General features: G+C 40.8%; 1 long non-coding RNA gene across 1 annotated transcript; it reads right to left on the reverse strand.

The window, feature by feature from the left end:
- Positions 1 to 1,442: 1,442 nt before the first annotated feature.
- LOC110798327 (uncharacterized) lies at positions 1,443 to 5,226 on the reverse strand. The gene is made up of 3 exons (XR_002536055.2): positions 4,923 to 5,226; positions 3,888 to 4,038; positions 1,443 to 1,677 (listed from the first exon to the last, which is right to left on the reverse strand). It is a non-coding gene; the product is annotated as an uncharacterized lncRNA (long non-coding RNA).
- Between the last annotated feature and the right edge of the window lie 20,693 nt (positions 5,227 to 25,919).

Below are 25,919 nucleotides of genomic sequence, written 5' to 3' on the forward strand. Positions count from 1 at the left end.
CTTTTAGTTTAGCAATCAAAAGGGAGCCTACAACTCAATTTCATCTTTCGATCCTTGGTTGAGGAGACTATAAATAAGTCTAAATGATGATCAAACATGAAGACTAGCAATAAAACCTTTTCAATCAACTAATAAACGTCCCACAATAACTAAAATCCCACATGCATAAATCAATTGTCCATGACTCAAAAGAGGGGTTCACCCGGACCCTAGAAATTTACTACTCACAATCCATGAAAATCAAACCAAGAACAACAATAATCAACAATACATGATGATAAGTTGATAAAGATTGATGGAAATCAATAAGTAAGAACAAGAAATGAATAATACCACTACTTGATTAATTGAAATAAAAAGTAGAGAAGTTATAGTTTACAAATGAAGCTTCAATGGAGGAAATTGTTGAAAATGTTGAATTACAATCTTAATTCTTGATCTTGAATTGGAGGATTAATCTGAATAAGCAAGTAAATTAAACCAACTAAGTGCTTTTTTAGAGAGGGAATCTGAAAATATGAGAGAATGTCCCCTAACTTCTAAGCCAAAAACGATAATAATCCCCCCAACATTGGGGAATCCGTCAAAATAAAAAATCGCAGAACATGTCGTCCCGGGCGGGACGGGATTGTCGCGGGCGGGATGAGAGAGCTGGGCAAAAATAGCAAAAATTTCCAGTAGAAAAATACCGCCCGGGGTGAAATTCGTCGCGGGCGGGATGCCTTGTCGCGGGCGGGATGGGTTCCGGTCGCGGGCGGGATGAGCTTTCTCGCGGAGAATCGAACATAGCCTTCTTCAAATGGCCATAATTTCTTCGTTACTCGTCCAAATAAGGCGTGTGACCACTCGTTGGAAAGCTCTTGGAATAAGATTTCTTCTCCAACTTGAATCACAAGAAAATATTAGGTAGAAAAAAAGTTATGCTTGTTTTAGTATGGCAGTTGTGCACAAGTTCGACTCCTTGCACTAGAGGAAAAAACCTCAAGTGCGGGCTCATTTTAAGGGGTTTAGTGCGGGCTTTTACATGTGCAGCACATGGCCTGCCCGCACTTGATGTTTCTCAAGTGCTGCCAAAATATTGGCAGCACTTGGTGTTTCAAGTGCTGCCAATTTGGAAAATGAGCCCGCACTTGACATATTTTGTGCTGCCAATTTTAGAATATGAGCCCGCACTTGATATATTTAGTGATGCCAATTTTGAAAATTAGCCCGCACTTGACATAGTTGGTGCTGCCAATATTGAAAATGAGCCCGCACTTGACATATTTGGTGCTGCCAAATTTGAAAATGAGTCCGCACTTGACATAGAATTGGGTAGCACAAGCATAAAAATCAGCCGCACTTGGCATATAAATGAGCCGCACTTAATCTAGATTTGTTGTACAACCAATTTCCCTGCTACATATTACAATTGGACCACGTCACGGATTAACCTCCATACGTCATATAAAAAGTATCCAATTATATAGATAATTAAATTAAATAGTATATAATTGTAAGTATAAAAGTCGATTACATTACAATCATATGAAAAACTAGCTAGCATCCATAATTTAAGATTCAGTACAAGAAAATATCAAAGACAATCACGTAGTGGTAATGAAGTTTGCCAACATTTCTCGAACTTCATCTATCTTCCTCAAAGGTGAAAGGCCGCTCCCTCGGATTATTGAATACCTTAAAAAGATCAACCATCAAAAAATATATATACACTTTAGTTATATTATAAATATTGAATCGTACAATAAATTAAGACTTAATTTGTTCATAATAAAGAAATAATGAACCGTATAATAATAAAATTGGTTAATTTCGGTCCCAACTTTCATCTAATGAACTTAAATAAATATTTTAAAGTCCTTCCATGTTAAATAAACTTAGTTTTATGTTTCAAAGACTCATTCTCATCCATTTTGGTGAAGTTATGCACATTTAAGCCTCGTTAGTTCATTATCGGTCACATTTTGACTAAAATGGCTAATTTCGGTCCCAACTTTCAACTAATGACTTAAATGAGTATTTTTAAGTCTTTCCATGTTTAATACACTTAGTTTTATGTTTCAAAGACTCATTCTCACCCATTTTGGTGAAGTTATGCACATTTAAGCCTCGTTAGTTCATTATCGGTCACATTTTGACTAAAATGGCTAATTTCGGTCCCAACTTTCAACAAATGAACTTAAATAAGTATTTTAAAGTCTGTACATGTTTTATACACTTAGTTTTATAGATCAAATACTAATTCTCATCCATTTTGGTGAAGTTTTGCACATTTAAGACTCATTTGATCATTATCGGCCACATTTTGACTAAAATGGCTAATTTCGGTCCCAACTTTCAACTAATGAACTTAAATGAGCATTTTAAAGTCTTTCCATGTTTAATACACTTAGTTTTATGTTTCAAAGACTCATTCTCACCATTTTGGTGAAGGTATGCACATTTAAGCTTCGTTAGTTCATTATCGATCACGTTTTGACTAAAATGGCTAATTTCGATCCCAACTTTCAACTAATGAACTTAAATGAGTATTTTAAAGTCTTTCCATGTTTAATACACTTAGTTTTATGTTTCAATGACTCATTCTCACCATTTTGGTGAAGTTATGCAAATTTAAGCTTTGTTAGTTCATTATCGGTCACATTTTGACTAAAATGGCTAATTTCGATCCCAACTTTCAACTAATGAACTTAAATGAGTATTTTAAAGTCTTTCTATGTTTAACATACTTAATTTTATGTTTCAGATGCTCATTCTCACGTACTTTGGTCAAATTATGCACATTTAAGACTTGTTGAATCATTATAGGCCACATTTTGACTAAAATGGCTTATTTCGGTTCTAACTTTCAACCAATGAACCTATATAAGTATTTAAAACCCTTTAGATGTGTAATATATACTTAGATATATGTTTCAAATACTCATTCTCACCTACTTTAGTCAACTAGTGAACCTAAATGAGTATTTTAAACCCTTGACATGTGTAATACACTTAGATTTATGTTTCAAAGACTACCGTGAGTGTTTGTTTTAATATCGATATTTTATCCACCTACATTAATCAAGAGAAAAGGTGAAATGAAATCAATGACTGTCATGCTTGGTCATGATTATGCACCTATGGAAGAAAATGCGAAAGGAAAATTATCAAACAAATTCTTAAGGTTCAACCATTGTGATTTTCACATTGAGAAAATTAACAGTTTAAAGAGCAACAAATTTACAAGGATTGCTGTAAAATATTTAGAACAAAATTTAAGATATTTCAAAACAGTCCATGCAAAATTGTAGACTGGTCAAGACCAACTATACTGATTTTCATTGATCAAAAGATCCAAAACCTTTTTTAATACGTAGTTAATTCTATGTTATTTTTTGGCTTATTACTGCTAAACTCAAAATTATGCTCGAAAAAGGTCAACTGGGAAACACAACAGAACATGAACTGGTACTTGGCACCAAAGATTGAGATCTTACAATCCACTCATAAACTGTAGAACACAAACAGAACATGCTGTCAACTGGATAAAAGAAAACATTAGAAATGAAGGTAACAAATCATAATTTCACTCACAAAAAAACAGTATTCTCAATATCCAAATGAACCATATTTACAAGGACAAAATCGTGGTCACCAACACCTCTAACCGTTCTCAGTAGACTCGTACAAAATGGCAGTTCATGCATACTGAATACTCTGAACTACATGCATGATGCCTCAAATGCCTTGTTGTTTAGTGGATCTAATGATTTATCATGTTTCACACACAACGACAAAGCAATACAGCACACAAAATGAAGGGCTAATGATACAAAAGGAATTAAGTCAGGAACAACATGATAACTTAAATGAACTGGAAACGCATAAGAAGCTTGATTGATTACCTGAACACATTCAACAGCATTAGATCCTACAAGGTATTAGGCACCCACACTTATCAAGAATGCTAAATGCAATGCGTATTGGCTTAAGCATCTCAGAATTCATGAGTCTTAGTTCAGCTCTTCCCTGCAGTTTCTAGCAGCTCTATGACACCTGAAAATTCAGGAATGTATCATTGTTCATAACATTATAGCTTATGTCACTGCAAATACAATTGCCAATCTCTGAAGAGTTTGTCAGACAAGTAAGGCTCACCAAAAGATGACAGTGTAGAGCCAATCTTTCTTCAATCATCAGTCAAACTCTAGCTCTGATTCAGGCTTCATAACCAGTTAACTTAATCGCTTTAATATTTATTTTCTTCAAAATAAATCCCACTAGTTTTTACATTCATCCACCAGAGGCCAGGAATAAAAACATGATACAAATAAAAAAAAAACCTCATTCCTATACTACATTACACACCCCACTACAATCTCCAATGAAAAACCAACCAACACACGGCTTCCCTGACTACTACATTCTGCACCTAACTACAGGCACCATTGCAAAAACAACTAAAACACGGCTTCCCTAACTACTGCTTTGCGCACCCCACTACAGTCACCAACTCACCATTGCAACAACAGCAAAACACGGCTCCCCTGACGACTACATACTACATTCAATACACCACTACAATCACCCTTGCAAACACAACTAAAACACGGCTTTCCTAGCTAATTTGATTAATATATAAACAGGTAATATTTGATTATTTTGTGCAATTGCAGCACTATTCTTCGAGTATTGACAAACAAAAACAATAGTAAACAAATTTAGAAAGAGCAATTAAAAAAAATATTGGTAAAAGTGATGAACCTAAGTCATATTTGTGTAAACCCAATTCATAAGTAAACCAAAGAAATCTTACAAGAATTCATAACAAGCTAAGCTTATATAGATTTCCAGTTACAGCTAATTCGTCATTTCCTTATCAATTCGTCATTACAGTAACAAGCTTATAGGAAACAAATAACTAAATTTAAATTACAAACCTATATGAGATAAGGAGGAGCGACGCCTTTGTGCTGCGGCCGCGGAAGGAAGAGGACAAATTATGTAGTGGGGGGGAAACATCGGCGACGCGGCGGTGGGGAGCAGCTGCGGCGATGCGGCGGTGGGAGTGTGGTGTGTGTTGTGAGTATTGATTTCCTGCCCAGATAACCGGAGAGGGGAAGAGAAGAGAAACCAGGAGCCGGAAACCAGAGAGGGGAAGGTGAGAGTAGGTTTTAGGGAAACCAGAGAAGAGGAAGGAGAGGAGAAGCGGGAAAAGAAAAAATGTTGGGAATTATTTTTAGAAATATTTTGTGCGGCTCGTTTGTAAATTGAGCCCGCACTTGAGTTTAAAACCCGCACTTAAAGTCAAGTGCTGCCAATTTTTTAAAATGAGCCCGCACTTGCGAAAATTTTTTTTTTTTTTTGGGTGCTCTCAAGTGCTGCCAATTTACTAAATGAGCCGCACTTGAAAGGGAGCACATGGCGATTTTTCTACTAGTGATGGCTTTTCCTGCTTCTCCGGCTATTTTCTTGGCTCTTTGGCTCTTCAAAATGCTCGTGGATCACCAAATACCTACACAAAGGGAAAGGAAACAAGGGACACAAAGAAAAACAAAGTAGAAAATGGCCTAAAAACTATAAAAACTAATGAAACTAAGAAAAGTAAGAAAAATGGAGAAAGTAAGGAAAAAGAGATAAAAATCCACTAAACTAACACTAAAGTCCACCTAAAAACACCATCCTTAGTGGGTTAAAAACCCACTTATCAAACTCCCCCAAGCTTGCAAATTTATTATCCCCAAGCAATACACACGAACCTCAAAGCAGTTGGAAAGTGCCCTCCTCGGGAATCACAAGTGCCATAACTTTTCAAAAACTAACATTGAGATCATTTTGAAAATCATTAAATCATAAGTTTTACAAAACCACCACAAATGCAACACATGGAACTAAACAACCAATCTTACCACAATTCTCCCCCAAGCTTGACTCGATTATGTACAAGTAGTTTCTCACTTTAGTTGTGCAAAGTAAAAACAAGAGAGTCGCTCAACTGCTTAAGGGTTGCAAAATCAATTAACAACACTCAATCTAGAAAAATCATGTCGACTCAAGTGATTTTCCTTCCACGAATTTGCTTATTGCCTTTCTCCACTCATAAGTGAAACGATACGAGGATAATGAAATCCTTGAAATAGGGAAGGCTAAGGTCCTAAGGGCAAGAAATATGTCATTTGGGGAATTGGAGCTCAAAAATAAAAAATGCATATATACCAACAACATCCACTATCAATGAGATTACAATCCAAGCCAACAACAAAACCAAGACCTTTTTATTCGAAACTAAATAACAAATTTCGTAATTTTCTCGATTTCCTATTCCTTTTTCTCTCTTTTTTTTATTTTGATTCTTCTTTTTTTCTGAATAAATAAAGAGAAGGAACTAGAAAGCTAAAATATATACTCTGTACATTTATACATGTGTAGAACCCAAAATTTCCTTATTTCACTCCATTCTCTATATTTGCTTCAAATCAAATCATACCTAGAATGTAAAATCGAACCAAGCTTAAGATGTCACAATGGCTAACAAAAAACGAACAAGGCTCAACATTGGTAATCCTAGGGGAGAACGTAAAGTGAAAAATAATTTTCCTAAAAATTTGGCTCTAAAACTAAAGGAATCAATCATTTCCCCGTATCAAGGATCATAAGTCTCAAATAGGAACCAAAGCAAACTCATGAATTCAATCACAATGAGGAGAAAATCCTAAGCACTCATGAAAAGCAAAACCGTATTTTACGTAACATTCACAATAGGCTCAAGAAAATTTCACGAGCACGTAAGCTACTAATACAAGGTGAGTCGGGGGAGACCAAACAAACCACAAACCATTAATTCCAAGTAAGCACAATGTGGGTTTTCAAACACGAATTTCAAATGAATTTTCTTTAAAAGCACACATGTGATTAAATTTCATCATCGGAGGCGGACCCTAGAAGCTAAACTAGTGGAAAGAAAAAGAATAAAAATGGAATATGTACACCTAACTTTTATTTTTATATTTTTTTTGGGTTGGGGGAAAACTAAGAAAAACATGCAATTGCATAAAATAAAATAAACTAATCAAGAAAATTTGAGAAAAATGTGCAATTGCACAAAAGTAAAATAAATGTGTTTGGATTTAAGGGATTTGGATTTAAGGGAAAAGAGGGGGAAGAAAAATAAAAAGAAAGAAGGAAAAAAGGAAAACACACTCACAAAATCGTTAGTAATGTTAGTGAAACAAAACAACGAAGATAAAAACACAAAAACATGAACATCCTAGCAAACCAAAAATGAACCAACCAACCAACAAACACATCACAAGCACAAACACAAACTCGATCAACCACCATCAAACAAGCAAACACTCATACAACAACCATGCAACACAAAAGGCAATCATAGCACAAAGTCACTCAAAAAGAAGAAAGGACCATTAACTACCCTACACCAAACAAGAAGTCCAATGATGGCCTAAGACACACAAACTCCCCCCAAGCTAAGATGGACTCTGTCCTCGGAGTCACTGCTGTGTATGGTCCTGGGAAGATGAAGTAGGAGGCTGCCAACCCTCATAAGAACTCCAAGGGATAGGTTGTGAACCGTATCCTCTATCCTCGTACCCTTTGGGCCACCCGTAGTGGCCCCAATGCATCATCTGTTGCTCCTCAGTAAGTGAGGGCATGGGGATTCTGCACTAGGTTTCCGTATCTAATGGCCGGATTGAAGGAAATAATGCCCTTGGTCCAAGTATGCATTTAATATTAAGTCTAATAAATGTGGTTCAGTATTAATTAACAAGTTAATAATTCAGTGAGATCAAGTGAGCTGAATGCCTAGCTAGAGGTCGCTTCAGTTCAAGTGGAATTAATGATATTAATCCACAACTTACTCTTGACTGAACCCGTAGGGTCACACAAATAGTACGTAAACGGATCAAGTATTTAATGGCATTAAATACTCAATCTATGGATATTCGGAATCGACGGATCTTGGTTTCAGTGGGAGCTGAGATCGTCAAAGGCAAGAAATGAATACTCCGGAAACGATGATATTGCCGGAAACGGAAATATAGATCGTATCGAAAATATAAATATTATCCAAGTCGTAGATGTTGCCGGAAACGGAAACATGGTACGTATCGGAAAATATTATCGGAAATGGAAATATTACCGGAATCGGAAATATTGCCGGAAACGGAAATATTGTCAGAATCGGAAATATTATCGGAATCGGAAAATAATTCCGGAAACGGAAATTAATTCCGGAATCGGAAATGTTAAATATTGTTCGTATCGGAAATAAATTCCGGAATCGGGAATTTAATCGGAAAGCGTATTGTACGAATTAGCATCGGACGAGGCTTGCTAGACGAAAGCCCAGCACGAAGCCAGGCCAACGCCCATCAAGCCACACGCATCCAAAAACAATCCAAGGCCTCGACCAGGCCCAGCCAAGGCTTGGCGCGCGCGACAGGCTCAGCGATGGGCTGCGACAGTGGGCCTTTGTAAAAGGTCGCTCGCACATACGAGCATGACCCCAAACATGATTACAAGATGCGAAGAAACGACCGACGAGCCCCAGTGCTTGGGGGCTTGCGAAAAAATAGACTTCAACAAGGAGCGCACGATCAAAATCACATTCTCGGACTGCGCCATACACCATATCATGTTTGGATATCTCAAAAAGAACAGGTTCGACCTCAGGGAAAGGTCGTCATTGACACTTGTACATGGTCCTTTGATCAAAAACCAAGTGGTGGCAAAAATTGAGCCATAAAGATTAGCTCAAGACCACAAAAGCAGACGGTCGCAAGACAAAGGTCCGTCTGAACACGTTGTCAGCCCACGTTCAGGTTACAACTAAAATCGAGCATCCCTCGAAAGAATTCGCTCTTGCAAGAATGGATAAAAAATAAATTCTCAAAAGAAATCACAAAAAACCAAAGAAATAGGAACTTGTCCATCTTCAGTCGGCAAGATCGCGTCACCAACCGCGCGAGTTCCCAAATCGAAAAAACGAATTCAGGGACGTCCACCCTTAGCGGACAGGGCTCGCCCACCTTCAGCGGGCGGGGTCTGCGTCACTAGCCGCGCAGGTCCTCAGTTTTCCAAAAATGAAGTCTTCAAAAACAAAATGAAACAGGTTCGCCATCTTTAGCCGGCGGGGTCTACGTCACAAACCACGTAGGTCCTTATTTTCAAAAAGAAGCAAACAAACTTCAAAACAGATTCGTCCACTTCTATCGGACGGGGTGTCCACCCTTAGCGGACAGGCTCGCCATCTTTAGCCGGCGGGGTCTGCATCATTAACCGTGCAGGTCCTTAGTCGCTGCAGCTATAACTTTTTCTGGTTTTCCCTTTTCCAAAATTAAAAGGATTGGTTTTCCGTTTTTTCCAAAAAAAGAGCGATGTGCTGGATTTTCCTTCGTTTTACGTCCCATAAAAACAAGGGGGTTTTCTCGTTTAGCTAGCCCTGAAAATGAGAATCTTTAAAAACATTTTTACCTCGTGATTGGGCTTGGCCAGGCCCAATTACACTTTATAGCTTTGATTTCGAAAACATCTGTAGCTACTCCCTATGACAAAGTGAGGAAGTTTCTATACTATCAGTTGACAAATCCCAATGACACGTGAGGGATATGTCGACACTTCAAGTGATGACCCTTAAGTCAAATGTTATCACTCGGGGGCTCGTGAGACCCTCGCAAAATAGGTCACATACACCATGGCTTGTGTGACGCACTCCGTCTAATACTTTGACCGTCGTCTTATTCCAAGACTCAGTCAAAGTGGGGGCTAACTGTAGACACCTACTTTTGTCCCCATTCCCGAATGGGAAAGGTTCGATGATGAAAGCATAAATCTCCACTTGACAACGCATCTCCTATAAAATAAACGAATCTCAATTCCCCTTTTCATTTCACCCGAAACCTGATATTTATAGAAAGCTGCTATTTATGGAAACCTGCTAAAAATAGTAACTACCGTAAAGGGTAGCTTCTAAAAGTGGCAAGTCATAAAAGATAGAAACCTATCAGAATTAGGTGTTGCACTCCAACGTAAATCCTAAACGAGATAGAAAACTGCGAGAATCCTATTCCTAATATGATTCGGAAATAAGAGTTACGTATTAATTAAAATCCTAACGAGCCTAGAGTTCGTAACGGGCCCAGACGCATCCCGTCACAAGGTTAATACGCACTAAAAAGCTCGATTAAGTCTCAAACTCTACGGATTTCAGGAATCCGAATCTGACTAAAGAAAACAGCCCAGACCCTATTTTCAACGCCTGGCTCTGGGCGCTGAAAATACCTGGGTACGTGTTTTTTTCCTAATTCTTTGTGGATTAGAACTTTGCAATTCTATCTTTCCACGAACTCTTCTCTATAAATACAGCCCCAAATTCGACGTGAAAAGAACACACACAACACACAATTATATTCTGAGTATTGACTCCAACCCTTAGCCTAAGCCTCACGCTGCGAAACTGTTCACGCGTTATGTCGCAATCGATCCATAAATCGAACAGAACGTATCCTGTCCCATAATTGAGATTCGTTAAATAAAAAGGAGAAATAGCAAAGTCAAAGTGGTTAGTTTTCTGAGAACCGTGACGCACCTCTCAAGGGTGCGTCGTAATATGCCCCTTCTCGATGATTTAATTGCTTTCCTCGCCCTTTTTATGAACTGTTAAACTAACTAAATCTGATTGTTCTATCACGCCTAAAAAATATAATATTTTTGGGAAATTGAATTATCATGCTAGGTCCCTTAATACTATTTAAATCAGATAATCACGATCGATCTAGTAATATATGTTGCATATTGCTAAAATCAATTCAAACTAGTTTAATAGTTAACGCATGTCCCTTCAATTATTTATGCTGAGCTAGTAAGGATATCCTGCCTTTGGAGTTATCGACGAGCGAAGTACTCCTCTCGGTAGTTACAGTCCCCCGAACCCTCAATCTCTACCTTGCGGGTGTATGTTGAGAGATCCCCACACCAGGGATCACAAGGGAACCTACGGCCGTCGTGGTCAAGCATAATTGCACTCCCTTTATGTCACGATAACCGGGTTTTGTCAGTTTTTCTCATTGTCGTTAAAAACTGAATGGCGACTCCTATATTACTAGTCAATTGGGTGTAAACTCACAGAACATCCAATTACACTTGATTGAATAAAAAGAATCGTCACACCCACGAGGGACGAGGTCACGCATTAGCCTCGTGCTTTTTCGACCCCCTCACACCTAGGGTCATAAATTTATACACGAGTTTCTCAACAAGTATTCATACAATAAAACAGTGATTTTTGAGCAGAAAAATATGTCACATTCTTGCCCATAACTAGCCGAAAATTATAGTACCTTAAGGGCGATTCTAGTTGGTCAATCTTAAGGCGGATTCGGACGTACTGTGGACTATCTACGGAGGGGCGGCACTTGGAGTCCTAAAGACTTGTTCTTGTTCGCTTCGGGCGCAGCTAGGGAGGGCACGCTACAAAGTGTATGCACCTAAATTATGCTAACTAATTATGTGTAAATAATATGTTTCCTGGCATTAAGGTTTTCCGCATGATTTATGTTTTGTCATATGTATCATAACCTAACACGGATCATCTATTGGATTACTCCCCCCCCCCCCCCCGGTTGTCTATAGTCATATGGTGGGTAGGAGACTTGCTCGGACCTAGGAATCAGACTCTCAAGGACTTGCCAATAAGGGTAGGTGGGCTGACCATGTTGCCATCCGGGCACTGGACCTTCTTGAACTGGTCGGTTTGGGTAGTTAAGGTATGGGGCAATATTTCCATTATCGACCTGCTGAGTGAACAACCGTTGGGCTACATAACTTTGGTACTCATTCTCCTCTAGGTTCCTCATCTGCAAAATCTCTAACCTCTCTAAAGTTATGGACAAGTAATCATCAGTAGAGGTAGAAGAAGAAGCTAAGAGGGTCTCTCAGATGTAGGAATGGAGGAGACACTAACACGCCTTCTGGTTGCTCAAAGCTAATGGGTTGGTCACCGGGGTTCAAAGGTATAAAGGGTACCTCCCAAGTGGTGGCGGCCCCTACAGTCTGGGTGATGTCCGGGTGCGGGAGGACACAAAGGTGTTGCTTGGCTACTAACCAACTATACCGTTTACGTCCTCTCTTATCAGCAAACTCAGAAATGAAGCTTGCCTACTTCATATTCTTAATAGTGAAAGTCCACTCCCCCGGAATTGGTTCCATCACATCTAGGTAACTCCCTGACACAACTCTCTAGCTATGTGTGTGATAAGCCCCCCACATTTGATCTCACCCCTTAACCTCTCACTATTCCTAATATCCAGACGTGTTTCGAAAATCCAAAGAATGACCAAAATAAAAAAAAAAACCAAAAAGTGTATCGACAAAAGAGAGAGTGAAAAACCAATTTAGAGAATCGAAGTCTATACTAAGTAATGCTTGAAACTTTGGGAACCTAAACTTTAGCTTATCTTATGCCTAGGACTGGTCCTGCCACTTGGTGCCGATCAGGGAATCAACGGTTAGTGCGTCTCGAAGATACATCACCAGCATCAGGTTTAGTGACTCCAAGCTCCGTCCGTCGTCCCTCATTTCAAGGATCTCCGCTTCCCCAACCTCGATTCGCACCTTCAAACATGTCCATCGAAGATTTGCGAGACCAGATGGTCCAAATGACCCAACTTATGGGCCAACTGAAAATGGAAAATGAAGCTTTAGCGGCTGCGCAAGCCAAAAATGACCTCGATAACGAGAAGAGGATTGAAAAAATGGTCCTACAGCAAACCATGGGGAGCAAATACTTCTCCCTCGATCCTGAACCTTTTCCTGGCAAACTACCAGAAAAGTTCAGTTCATCTGACTTACCAAAGTTCAAGGCCACGGACAACCCCCGTGACCACCTACTGAGCTTTGTGAATGCCATGAACTTGAAAGGCGTGGACAAGTCCATGTATTTACCTGCCTTTCCTTTGTCCTTGGAACCTGTGCAGCTCAAATGGTACTATCACCAGGACCCTAAGCTCTTCCCCACTTGGGAAGACTTTGTCAATGTCTTCATCAAGCAATACTCGTCGAACATGGATTTTCAAGTCACCATGCGCAAGCTGGAAGTTCTCTTCCAAAAGAAAAATGAGGGTTTCACGACCTACTTTGCTAGATGGAGGGATCAGGCGGCCCAGCTAATCAATAGGCCTCCCGAAACAGAATTGGTCCAAAAATTCATTGACAACCTGGACCCGGCTTACAGACAACACCTTAGGTACCTGGGACTTGACACTTTCAAAAGAGTTTATGATGTGGGAATAAAGATCGAGGACGACCTCGCCAAAACCATACAAAGCAAACCCACATATAAGAACAACACCTATAATCGGGGTAACACATCCCAAGCCCAAGAAGTCCATGCTGTAGAAGAGACTCCCGCCCGAAAAAGCCCTGGAAGATGGGTCCGAGACCGAAAGTTTGCCCCACTCGGGTCGACTTTGATACAAGCCTTTGAAATACTAACCAATCAAGGAAAGTTGAGACCTATAGGCCCCACCCATAACCCTCCTGTCAAAAGCAAATATTGGATCGAAGGTACTTACTGCAAATTCCATCAAGGAAATGGGCATGACACTGAAAACTGCTGGAATCTAAAGCATACGATCCAGGACATGATAGAGGATGAAGTGATACCTCTCCCTAATATTGGCAAACCCAACAACAACAAGAGCCCAATCGGCTCTTGTCACATCTCTCTCGACCAACCAGAGAATTTCGACCCCACGGTGTATATTACACCTCAAGGTGCACCACTCGCTGTGGTCCCTATGGATCGAATCGAGAGAGAAGTGTGCGGTGTGTGGAATGATGATGCTGAAGATATTTACCTATCTCAAGTGTCGGGCCAGGACCTCTTCACTGAAACTTAGCCCGGGTATGCTCTCATTGACACCACCCCTCAGGAGCCCGAGGTCGACAACCTCACCCGATCCGGAAGAATATACCAACTGGATATTCACCCACCTCCTATGGGCGACATCCCGGTTAGGCAAACTCCTGAGAATGGACGGCACGCCACCGTCGCAGAAGTCATTGAAAATCCTCTCCTGAAACAACTAAAAAGAACCAAGGCCGAGATTACCATCTGGGATCTCATGTGTACTTCAATGGAACACCGCGAAAAGCTTATTCGCTCACTTGACCTCATCTCAGTACCTACAGATATCACACCTGACTCATTGGTTAGCCATGTCACGAGAGATGCTGGAGAAAAGGCCATAGTTTTCACTGACGAAGACTTGCCCAAAGAGGGGGGTGCTCACAATAAAGCCCTTTATCTAGTGGTTGGATGCAAAGGACAAAACATCCCTCTAGCGCTCGTAGATAACGGTTCGGCGGTTAATGTCTGCCCATTGCGAACCGCCCATTGCTAGGGGCTAGGAAACGATGACTTCCAAACCTCCACGCAAGGGGTACGAGCTTATGATAACTCCCGAAGGCCTGTATTGGGAAAAATCAACCTTACCATACAAACCGGGCCTGTGGCACGCACCACGGAGTTTCAAATAATCGACATCAAGCCCACTTTCAACCTCCTCTTGGGGCGACCTTGGCTCCATGACTTAGGAGGTGTGGCTTCTACCTTGCACCAAATGGTTAAACTTAACCATAACGGGGTAATACTAGAAATCCGCGCCCCTCCTCTCGACGTCAGTTGTACTATGGTTGGAACGGCCGAAACTGCAGACGACCTTTATGGGTTTCAAATGGAAGAAGCAATCCCGTTCATCGAAGATTATGATCCTGCGTTCCTAGACCCGCATGCATCCCGAGTCATCCCTAGAATGTTGTTAGCTCAAGGTTATTTCCCAGGAACCCCATTGGGCATAAGGAAGAAGGAATACACATTCCATCCTTTTCCCAACAAATCTACTCCCTTTGGCTTAGGCTATGAACCAACGGAGGAAGATATTGTTGACCGCCTGTCTAGGCTACGCCTTAAAAAGGCCAAACAAACCACCCTCCTTCCCCCGTATCAAAGGACCCTTAACGGGATGTTCGTTCGGGAAGGAGAAGAACACCCATGCTGTGATTTCCCTGAACCCTTCGTTCAGGATGGCTTGCTAAAACCCGGATTTGAAATTTTCCATGACTGCCACACCTTGGATGAGGCACCCCACCTCACCAAGACTAAAACAGCTGAAATATTGGACAACCAGGCTCTATGGACATTGTTTAACGAATCGAGGCCTATGGAGAACGAGACTGTGATGACTACCCTAGCTTTACAAGATGAAGGTTTTTATCCAACCCGGTTAATCTCTCCTGCATCAACACTAGAAGTGGTCGAGAACGGATGGGTGAAAACATATCAGTGGGTCAATGCAAAAGGAATGGAATTCAAGATGAGTACCGGTGAAGGACCGAAGTTTTATGAGACTAAACCCCAGGCTTGAGCCATATAGAGCACCATTAGTAAAAAAAAGCGCCTAGTAGTTCTTTAGATTGATAGAAAAAATAATAGAGACTTTAGATGGTCCTAAGGCCCCTTAGAATATGGGTCAATTTTATTTCAGTGTGTTTTCCTTACTTTCCGAATCAATAAAGGCGTAATATTTCTCCTAAAAATTTTCTTTAACACTAAATAAACACCAAATGTACTTGCAAAATACAAAAAATAAAGAGGCGGCCCACTCTAGGCCCAATAAACAAGGCCCACTCGGTCTTGAATCGTGACATCGAAATTCATCAAACCCCAAAAGAACCACATTATCATATTGCCACAATATGAGGGTCTAACCCATGCAACCCAAAGAAATCAAAAGGAAGTCAAAATTCAAACAATACAAATGTTGCTAAAAAAAAAAAACTCACAAAAATAAACGCCGCCCCCGGCATCAACACGCACCTCAGCCCACTCAAAAGCCTACACGAAGATCTTCATAACTTCCGCACCCTAACTCCATTTTCAAAACTGTTTCGAGTCACAAATAGAAAAAAATTAATCCGGACAAAAATGCATTTCACGCTAACAGTCAAAAAAGCCTCCAAAATAGCCTCAAAATGAACTTTAATATACGAGCAAATATCAAGGCACAAAAAAAGAAATAAATGCAAGAACATGTGAAGCAAAGCGTCAAAAATTGACCGCCCAGGTCATTTTCAGCGCCCAGGGCTGGGCGCCGAAATTTCTGACGCCCCAGCCTGGGCGTTGAAACTCTCTGCCTGCCAAAATTTCCTTTTCGAAAGTGCTCGTCATTTTATCCGCACACAACGGAAAAATAACGAACACTTGGGGGGTACAGTACGTATCCAAATAGGTTTACCAAGAATATAGCTATACAAATTAGTCGAATTTTACGCGACCTATGGCAAAAAAAACGGCAGACGAAAATAATAATAATACTTCACTCATTTGACCGGTTAAGTAATATGCTACCACCGCAGGGCATATCTATTAAAATCTGGCATCCTAGAACTTATTCAAAAGCTAGAACTACGCGCGACCTGATTCTGACAAGATACGTAGGCAATCCTTACCAAGGATTCGGTCCAATAAAAAAAACAAATATCCTTTGTGCAAAAAAGTGTTAGACATATAAAATACATAAAAAAGAGGATAAACAAAAATAAATGAAAATAAAAAATAAAAATACGCCTTTATTTGAGAAATAATAAGAAGGAAAACAAAGTGCTAGGAATAAAAACAAACACAACTGAAATAAAAAGAGGGCACCTACACCCTAGCAAGAACTACACTACTCTAGTTCTTCCGGATCATCAAATAAAGTCTTGTAGAGGGCAATGTTCGCAGGATCCACCCCCACAGTCTACTGCGCTGCCCCAATATCAATCTCCATAAGAACCGGCTCCTGGACACTAACTTCCAAAGATGCCAAGGCTTCAGAAACATTCTCAGTTATAGCCCGCTCAGCCTCAAGGGCACAGGCAATGGTGGGAGAAGGATTATTATCATCAATTAGACTAGCCACTATTTCTACAGGCGGCTGAGCCTTCCTAACCCATACATTGTTCCGTCGACGATCTCCGCGAGAGCTTGCATTTCTTTTAACAACATCATGCCCCTTCATGTTAGGCATCTTTTTAGGCCTGAAACTGGAACGGGGAGGAACTTCCTTTCGCTTTCGATCAGGACGAGCTTTCACAGTCTTAATACTATAGGTATGAGGTTTGGCAGAATCAGGACCCTCATACTTAATACGAATACGAGGTATCAAAAGCTCAGCCGGCTCCCCATTTCGAGCCTCGGTCCTCACATCTTTATCATCGGAGCTCATCCACAACTTGTAGTTTTCAGAAAGACCCACAAAGCCATTTGTAGCAACGGCCCAACGCGGGAGACTATCATAATACTTAGCCCACGCTAGGACCCGTGTTTGTGAAAAGGCCGCTACCTTAGGTGGTACCGTATCAGAAAAGGGGATAGTCTGCCTTAAACCATATTGACGCATGACTCGGTAAGGGAAAATATAAATGGGACGAGACAGCCCCAACAAAGAAACATAAACCGATACATCAGAACCCCCTGTCATAGTAGTCAAACCCCACCATGGTACCACCCACTTAATAGAACAAATTCCATAAGTAAAAAAGGAGGTCCATTCGGCCTCGTCCTGGCCTTGGTGCAAGTATTTTCGGTTACCCAAGGCTATAGGGCGATAATGTTTAGGATCGGCAGGAGCTTCCAAAAGTCTAAGCCGTTCCGCAAGCCAAATCTGCAAAAACATGTACGATTGAATCAAAAGAATGAAAAGAAAGAAAAAAACGGTTCCTGGGGCGCAGTTTCAACGCCTAGGACCAGGCGCCGAAAATTCCAGCGCCCAGCCCTGGGCGCTGAAACTCAGCCCCAGGCAAAAAATATGCAAAAGTGGCGTATGCGTGCGCAAAGGAAAAAATTGATTACCTGCAGTAATAGGGGGCTTCCGTTAAAATGTTCAGATTTGGCATCCTTCTTCAGCTCATCCGCACTCAGCAAAGTCTCGGCAACGACCAACGGCATGATAGAATAGCAACTTTCCATCTGGCTAATCAAGGGGATCAACCTTATGTCACCGAACTCACCATTGTTATTCGACAGCAAATAATGATTCAACAAGCAAAATACAAGGGCTCGGATATTCAATTACTGTTCAGTCATGTTCTTACTAGGCCTAAAATGATGTTTTAGAAGTTTTGCCAAGTTAACCTTATCATCTACAACAATTTCAGCAAACATGTTATCATCTAGTCCTAGGAAAACCCTTATGGTTGTTTTACCCTCTTCAATAGTGCCAGGGGTAACAGGAGTAGCATTAGTAGGATAACCAAGGATCGCAACAAATTCATCGGGCAAAGGACATATTTCGTTGCCCCGAAAGGCAAAAATATGATGATCGGAGTCCCAAAAGCTTAGGGCAGCATGCAGAAAGTTATAATCAATATTAATTTGTTGTAAGCCTAAAAGTGCCTCTAAGTGGTATTCTTTTAACAAAGTTTTTTCTGTAGGAGTAAGGGCCCGTAGCCAACGCCTAACAGTCCGTTGGAGTGAGAAAGTAGGGATCGACATGGCAAAAGCAATGAGTAATTAAAGCACAGCAAAAAGGAAAGAAAGAATGTGAGAGTGGTGGAAAATAAGGACGTATCTAGCCCCTATATATAGCTGAACGCACCCAATGACATCCTGATCCCATTCGGAAACGTGTTAGGAAATCCGAAAGTCAAATATCACCAGGAAAGGACTTTCAGCACCCACGGCTGGGCGCCGAAATGTTTAACGCCTGGCCTTGGGCGCTGAAAATGCAGCCCAAGGCCCAGATTTCACAAAACACGGAACAGGAAAGGACTTAAGACCGTGTTGCTAAACACGAGGCCCTATTGCAAGTAGGATCAAGCCCAAAGCACCTTTAGCTCCCAAATAAGCAAGAAAAAATTTAACATTAAAACTTGGTCGAAACTTAGACTCGTCTCAGAAAATACTTATGTACACTTTTCAAAAAAAACAAGTTAAATATCATGGTCATTCTTCGAAACACCAAAAATGAGTATCGTTAAGTCGTTGGTTTTCCAAATAAAAAATGTTTTTATGTCAAAGGATTAATCCGGGCCAAGCCGAAACCGGATGTCGCCTGAAAACTAAAGTCGCACTCCACGGCTTCGCTAAAGTAGCAAACTACTATAAAAGGTCGCTCGCACATACGAGCATGACCCCAAACATGATTACAAGATGCGAAGAAACGACCGACGAGCCCCAGTGCTTGGGGGCTCGCGAAAAAATAGACTCCAAGAAGGAGCGCACGATCAAAATCACATTCTCGGACTGCGCCATACACCATATCATGTTTTGATATCTCAAAAAGAATAGGTTCGACCTCAGGGAAAGGTCGTCATTGACACTTGTACATGGTCCTCTGATCAAAAACCAAGTGGTGGCAAAAATCGAGCCATTAAGATTAGCTCAAGACCACAAAAGCAGACGGTCGCAAGACAAAGGTCCGTCTGAACACGTTGTCAGCCCACGTTCAGGTTACAACTAAATTCGAGCATCCCTCGAAAGAATTCGCTCTTGCAAGAATGGATAAAAAATAAATTCTCAAAAGAAATCACAAAAAACCAAAGAAATAGGAACTTGCCCATCTTCAGTCGGCAAGATCGCGTCACCAACCGCGCGAGTTCCCAAATCGAAAAAACGAATTCAGGGGCGTCCACCCTTAGCGGACAGGGCTCGCCCACCTTCAGCGGGCGGGGTCTGCGTCACTAGCCGCGCAGGTCCTCAGTTTTCCAAAAATGAAGTCTTCAAAAACAAAATGAAACAGGTTCGCCATCTTTAGCCGGCGGGGTCTACGTCACAAACCACGTAGGTCCTTATTTTAAAAAAAAAAAGCAAACAAACTTCAAAACAGATTCGTCCACTTCTATCGGACGAGGTGTCCACCCTTAGCGGACAGGCTCGCCATCTTTAGCCGGCGGGGTCTGCATCACTAACCGTGCAGGTCCTTAGTCGCTGCAGCTATAACTTTTTCTGGTTTTCCCTTTTCCAAAACTAAAAGGATTGGTTTTCCGTTTTTTCCAAAAAAAGAGCGATGTGCTGGATTTTCCTTCGTTTTACGTCCCATAAAAACAAGGGGGTTTTCTCGTTTAGCTAGCCCTGAAAATGAGAATCTTTAAAAACATTTTTACCTCGTGATTGGGCTTGGCCAGGCCCAATTACACTTTATAGCTTTGTTTTCGAAAACATCTGTAGCTACTCCCAATGACAAAGTGATGGAGTTTCTACGCACCTTTAGATCCTTCCAATGACAAAGTGAGGAAGTTTCTATACTATCAGTTGACAAATCCCAATGACACGTGAGGGATATGTCGACACTTCAAGTGATGACCCTTAAGTCAAATGTTATCACTCGGGGGCTCGTGAGACCCTCGCAAAACAGGTCACATACACCATGGCTTGTGTGACGCACTCCGTCTAATACTTTGACCGTCGTCTTATTCCAAGACTCAGTCAAAGTGGGGGCTAACTGTAGACACCTACTTTTGTCCCCATTCCCGAAAGGAAAAGGTTCGATGATAAAAGCATAAATCTCCACTTGACAACGCATCTCCTATAAAATAAACGAATCTCAATTCCCCTTTTCATTTCACCCGAAACCTGATATTTATAGAAAACTGCTATTTATGGAAACCTGCTAAAAATAGTAACTGCCGTAAAGGGTAGCTTCTAAAAGTGGCAAGTCATAAAAGAAAGAAACCTGTCAGAATTAGGTGTTGCACTCCAACGTAAATCCTAAACGAGATAGAAAACTGCGTGAATCCTATTCCTAATATGATTCGGAAATAAGAGTTACGTATTAATTAAAATCCTAACGAGCCTAGAGTTCGTAACGGGCCCAGACGCATCCCGTCACAAGGTTAATACGCACTAAAAAGCTCGATTAAGTCTCAAACTCTACGGATTTCAGGAATCCGAATCTGACTAAAGAAACAGCCCAGACCCTATTTTCAACGCCTGGCTCTGGGCGCCGAAATCTTCGGCGCCCAGGCCTGGGCGCTGAAAATACCTGGGTACGTGTTTTTTTCCTAATTCTTTGTGGATTAGAACTTTGCAATTCTATCTTTCCACGAACTCTTCTCTATAAATACAGCCCCAAATTCGACGTGAAAAGAACACACACAACACACAATTATATTCTGAGTATTGACTCCAACCCTTAGCCTAAACCTCACGCTGCGAAACTGTTCACGCGTTATGTCGCAATCGATCCATAAATCGAACAGAACGTATCCTGTCCTATAATTGAGATTCGTTAAATAAAAAGGAGAAATAGCAAAGTCAAAGTGGTTAGTTTTCTGAGAACTGTGACGCACCTCTCAAGGGTGCGTCGTAATATGCCCCTTCTCGATGATTTAATTGCTTTCCTCGCCCTTTTTATGAACTGTTAAACTAACTAAATCTGATTGTTCTATCACGCCTAACAAATATAATATTTTTGGGAAATTGAATTATCATGCTAGGCCCCTTAATACTATTTAAATCAGATAATCACGATTGATCTAGTACTTCCTCCGTCTTTTAATACTCGCAACGTTTGTTAGTTTCACGCATGCCAATGCACAACTTTGATCATTTATATCTTAAATTCTCTTTATGCAAAAATTATAAAAAGTTGATATTTTGAAAATACACATTGAGACGAATCTAAAAGATCCCACATGACTATGTTTTATCTTATATAAAAAGCACTAAGAATAGTCAAAGTATATTATATGAATAGTGGCAAAAGTCCAAACGTTGCGAGTATTAAAAGACGGAGGAAGTATTATATGTTGCATATTGCTAAAATCAATTCAGACTAGTTTGATAGTTAACGCATGTCCCTTCAATTATTTATGTTGAGCTAGTAAGGATATCCTGCCTCTGGAGTTATCGACGAGCGAAGTACTCCTCTCGGTAGTTACAGTCCCCCGAACCCTCAATCTCTACCTTGCGGGTGTATGTTGAGAGATCCCCACACCAGGGATCACAAGGGAACCTACGGCCGTCGTGGTCAAACATAATTGCACTCCCTTTATGTCACGATAACCGGGTTTTGTCAGTTTTTCTCATTGTCGTTAAAAACTGAATGGCGACTCCTATATTACTAGTCAATTGAGTGTAAACTCACAGGAAATCCAATTACACTTGATTGAATAAAAAGAATCGTCACACCCACGAGGGACGAGGTCACGCATTAGCCTCGTGCTTTTTCGACCCCCTCACACCTAGGGTCATAAATTTATACACGAGTTTCTCAACAAGTATTCATACAATAAAACAGTGATTTTTGAGCAGAAAAATCTGTCACATTCTTGCCCATAATTAGCCGAAAACTATAGCACCTTAAGGGCGATTCTAGTTGGTCAATCTTAAGGCGGATTCGGACGTACTGTGGACTATCTACGGAGGGGCGACACTTGGAGTCCTAAAGACTTGTTCTTGTTCGGTTCGGGCGCAGCTAGGGAGGGCACGCTACAAAGTGTATGCACCTAAATTATGCTAACTAATTATGTGTAAATAATATGTTTCCTGGCATTAAGGTTTTCCGCATGATTTATGTTTTGTCATATGTATCATAACCTAACACGGATCACCTATTGGATTACCCCCACCCCCCCCCCCCCCCCCCGGTTGTCTATAGTCATATGGTGGGTAGGAGACTTGCTCGGACCTAGGCTTCAGACTCTCGAGGACTTGCCAATAAGGGTAGGTGGGCTGACCATGTTGCCATCCGGGCACTGGACCTTCTTGAACTGGTCGGTTTAGGTAGTTAAGGTATGGGGCAATATTTCCATTATCGACCTGCTGAGTGAACAACCGTTGGGCTACATAACTTTGGTACTCATTCTCCTCTAGGTTCCTCATCTGCAAATTCTCTAACCTCTCTAAAGTTATGGACAAGTAATCATCACTAGAGGTAGAAGAAGAAGCTAAGAGGGTCTCTCAGATGTAGGAATGGAGGAGACACTAACACTCCTTCTGGTTGCTCAAAGCTAATGGGTTGGTCACCGGGGTTCAAAGGTATAAAGGGTACCTCCCAAGTGGTGGCGGCCCCTACAGTCTGGGTGATGTCCGGGTGCGGGAGGACACAAAGGTGTTGCTTGGCTACTAACCAACTATACCGTTTACGTCCTCTCTTATCAGCAAACTCAGAAATGAAGCTTGCCTTCTTCATATTCTTAATAGTGAAAGTCCACTCCCCCGGAATTGGTTCCATCACATCTAGGTAACTCCCTGACCCAACTCTCTAGCTTTGTGTGTGATAAGCCCCCCAAATTTGATCTCACCCCTTAACCTCTCACTATTCCTAATATCCAGACATCTTTTAATGAAATGGTAACCCGGGTTTACTAATCAGTCCTCGGGTGTATTTTAAAAACAAGTGGCGGAGAAAAGGACTTTTAACATGGGTTGAGTGATTTTGCTCATGTCTTCATTAGGAAAAATGGCTATATTTAACAATCTAGAGGCCATTTTAAGAGGTGGACTCTTCACTCTATTAGCACTTGCATTCTTCCAATCTAAATATGGTTGCCCCGTAATAGCTTTCCACCAACTCAACTGATCATGCCCAGGGTAGATGCTGCTATCAATATCAAAAACAGTGTTGAAGGTGGGCCATTTGAGGATTTCGTTTAGTCTAGTCAAAGTTAAGCATGTTTGCTTATTGAAAAGTCTAAACTTAATCTCATACTCGGGGTACTCTTTATCATTGGAGATATTGGTCCATTGTAGGGTGGATAAGAATTCTAATGTGGTTCTCTCATAGGTTGGTTGTGCGATTTTGAGGAACTCTCCCCAACCTAAGGTCTCTAGGATTTTCCTAACTCCTACATCGATTCCAAGATGTTGGAAAGCCTCTTGATCATAGAAAAGAGTGGGGAACATTTTTCGAGTGCTTAATTCTAGGTAGGCTTTCTTGTTAGCACTTGAGAGGCTTAGTTGTGGTTTAATAGTTTGCTCATTTTTGCGGTCGGGTGTTTGTTGTGTGGAAGAAGAATGATTGGTTTTTCGTTTTTTACTTCCCCCCTCTAAGTCTCATCATTCCCTTTTTTAATGCATCCATTTTAAACTAGGGAAAGGTTTGACACAAAACGAGGGCGACACAAGGTTAAACAATGAAAATAAACACAAACTCCAACTTCACTAAACACCACAACACGCTCCCTTTCCTTCAAACCCCCAATTCAATCCAATGTACCTGTTTCAAATAATTCAACAATAATATTCAAGCACAATGGGGGGAGGGTTGCTAACAACTAACAACACTATACAAAAATCAAACACAATTTCACACAACACACTTATATTTACACTAACTACAATAATCACAAAATTTCAACACAAAACCACAATGTAGCAATTAAATATTTTTATTTTTAATTTCTGATTTTTTTTTATTTTCGGATAAAAATAAATATTAAATTTTTTTTTTCAATAAATTAAAAAGCTACGAAAATAAGAAAGTTAATTAATTAAAATTAACAAACAAAATATCAACAAATGTATTAACTCAAGAAAAATTAACAAGTAAAAATTGAGGGAAAATTAAAAAGAAAAGAGAGTAAGAATTATACTCCTCCTTGGTGAGTGTTACTCCAAAATTCCAAGTAGAGCACCTTCTTGCTCCTCCTTTCTTCTAGTTATTTTCGAACTCCCCTTTTTTTTAATTTCATTTCAAAATTTCTGATTTTTTTTTTTTTGTTAATTTTGTTTTCGTACCTGGCTCTGTCGCGGGCGGGACAGGTAATGTCGCGGGCGGGACGCAATTTTCCGCGGGCGGGGAAAAGTTCCTGGAACTTTCTAAACTTTGGCTTTGGGGGTTCGTCGCGGCCGGGACATATTATCCCGGGCGGGATAAGCCTCCCGGGCGGGACGCTATTTTTCGCGGGCAAGGAAAACATTCTGGAACTTCCTGCTCTCCCACTACTCAGTTTGTCGCGCTCGGGGCAGATATTTCTCGCCCGGGATGAACTTTCTTGCCCAAGGATTGTTCTCTTTCGGCCGAGTTCTTTTCCCCAACTACAAAATACTCGGGTTATCTCCCGAGAAGTGCTTTTGTTTAACGTCGGTAAGCTCAACCAAAAACAAACACAAAGACTAACTCATGTTCGGAAGAACATCAAACTCATCTAAATGTACAACACTTGCTTGTTCAATTACCGAACCATCAAATACGTTTTCAATCTATTCCCATTCACTTTGAATGATTCGGTTCCTTCATTTCCAATCTCAACCGCACCATATGGAAAAACTTTTGTCATAACAAAAGGACCACTCCATCTAGACTTTAACTTACCCGGAAAAAGTCTAAACCAGAGTTGTAGAGTAATACCTTATCTCCTACCTTGAACTCTTTCTTGATGATATGCTTGTCATGCCAAGCCTTTGTTTTCTCCTTGTAGATCCTTGCATTCTCATATGCATCTCTTCTCCACTCCTCCAAGTCATGGAGATCAAGCATCCTCTTCTCCCCGGCCCGCGGCTTGCAAATCAAAATTCAAGAGCTTAATTGCCGAATGTGCTCGGTGCTCAAGTTCCACCGGTAAATGACATGCCTTACCATAAACAAGCTTGTAAGGAGTGGTACCAATTGGGGTCTCAAAAGCGGTTCTATAGGCCCACAATGCATAATCTAACCGACTAGACCAATCCTTTTGTGACCAATCAACCTTTTTCTCCAATATCAACTTCACTTGTCTATTGGAAATTTCAGCTTGCCCACTTGTTTGGGGGTGGTATGCCAATGCTACCTTGTTCTTCACACCATATTTCTCAAGTAAAGCTTGGAAAGATCGCTTTGCAAAATGGGATCCTCCATCACTTATAATGGCACGTGGCACTCCAAATCTCGGGAATATGACTTTCTTGAACAATTTCACCACCACCTTTACATCAATTGTATAACCAATAACAC

The sequence above is a fragment of the Spinacia oleracea genome, chromosome 3 (genome assembly GCF_020520425.1).
Source record: "Spinacia oleracea cultivar Varoflay chromosome 3, BTI_SOV_V1, whole genome shotgun sequence".
Taxonomy (NCBI): domain Eukaryota; kingdom Viridiplantae; phylum Streptophyta; class Magnoliopsida; order Caryophyllales; family Amaranthaceae; genus Spinacia; species Spinacia oleracea.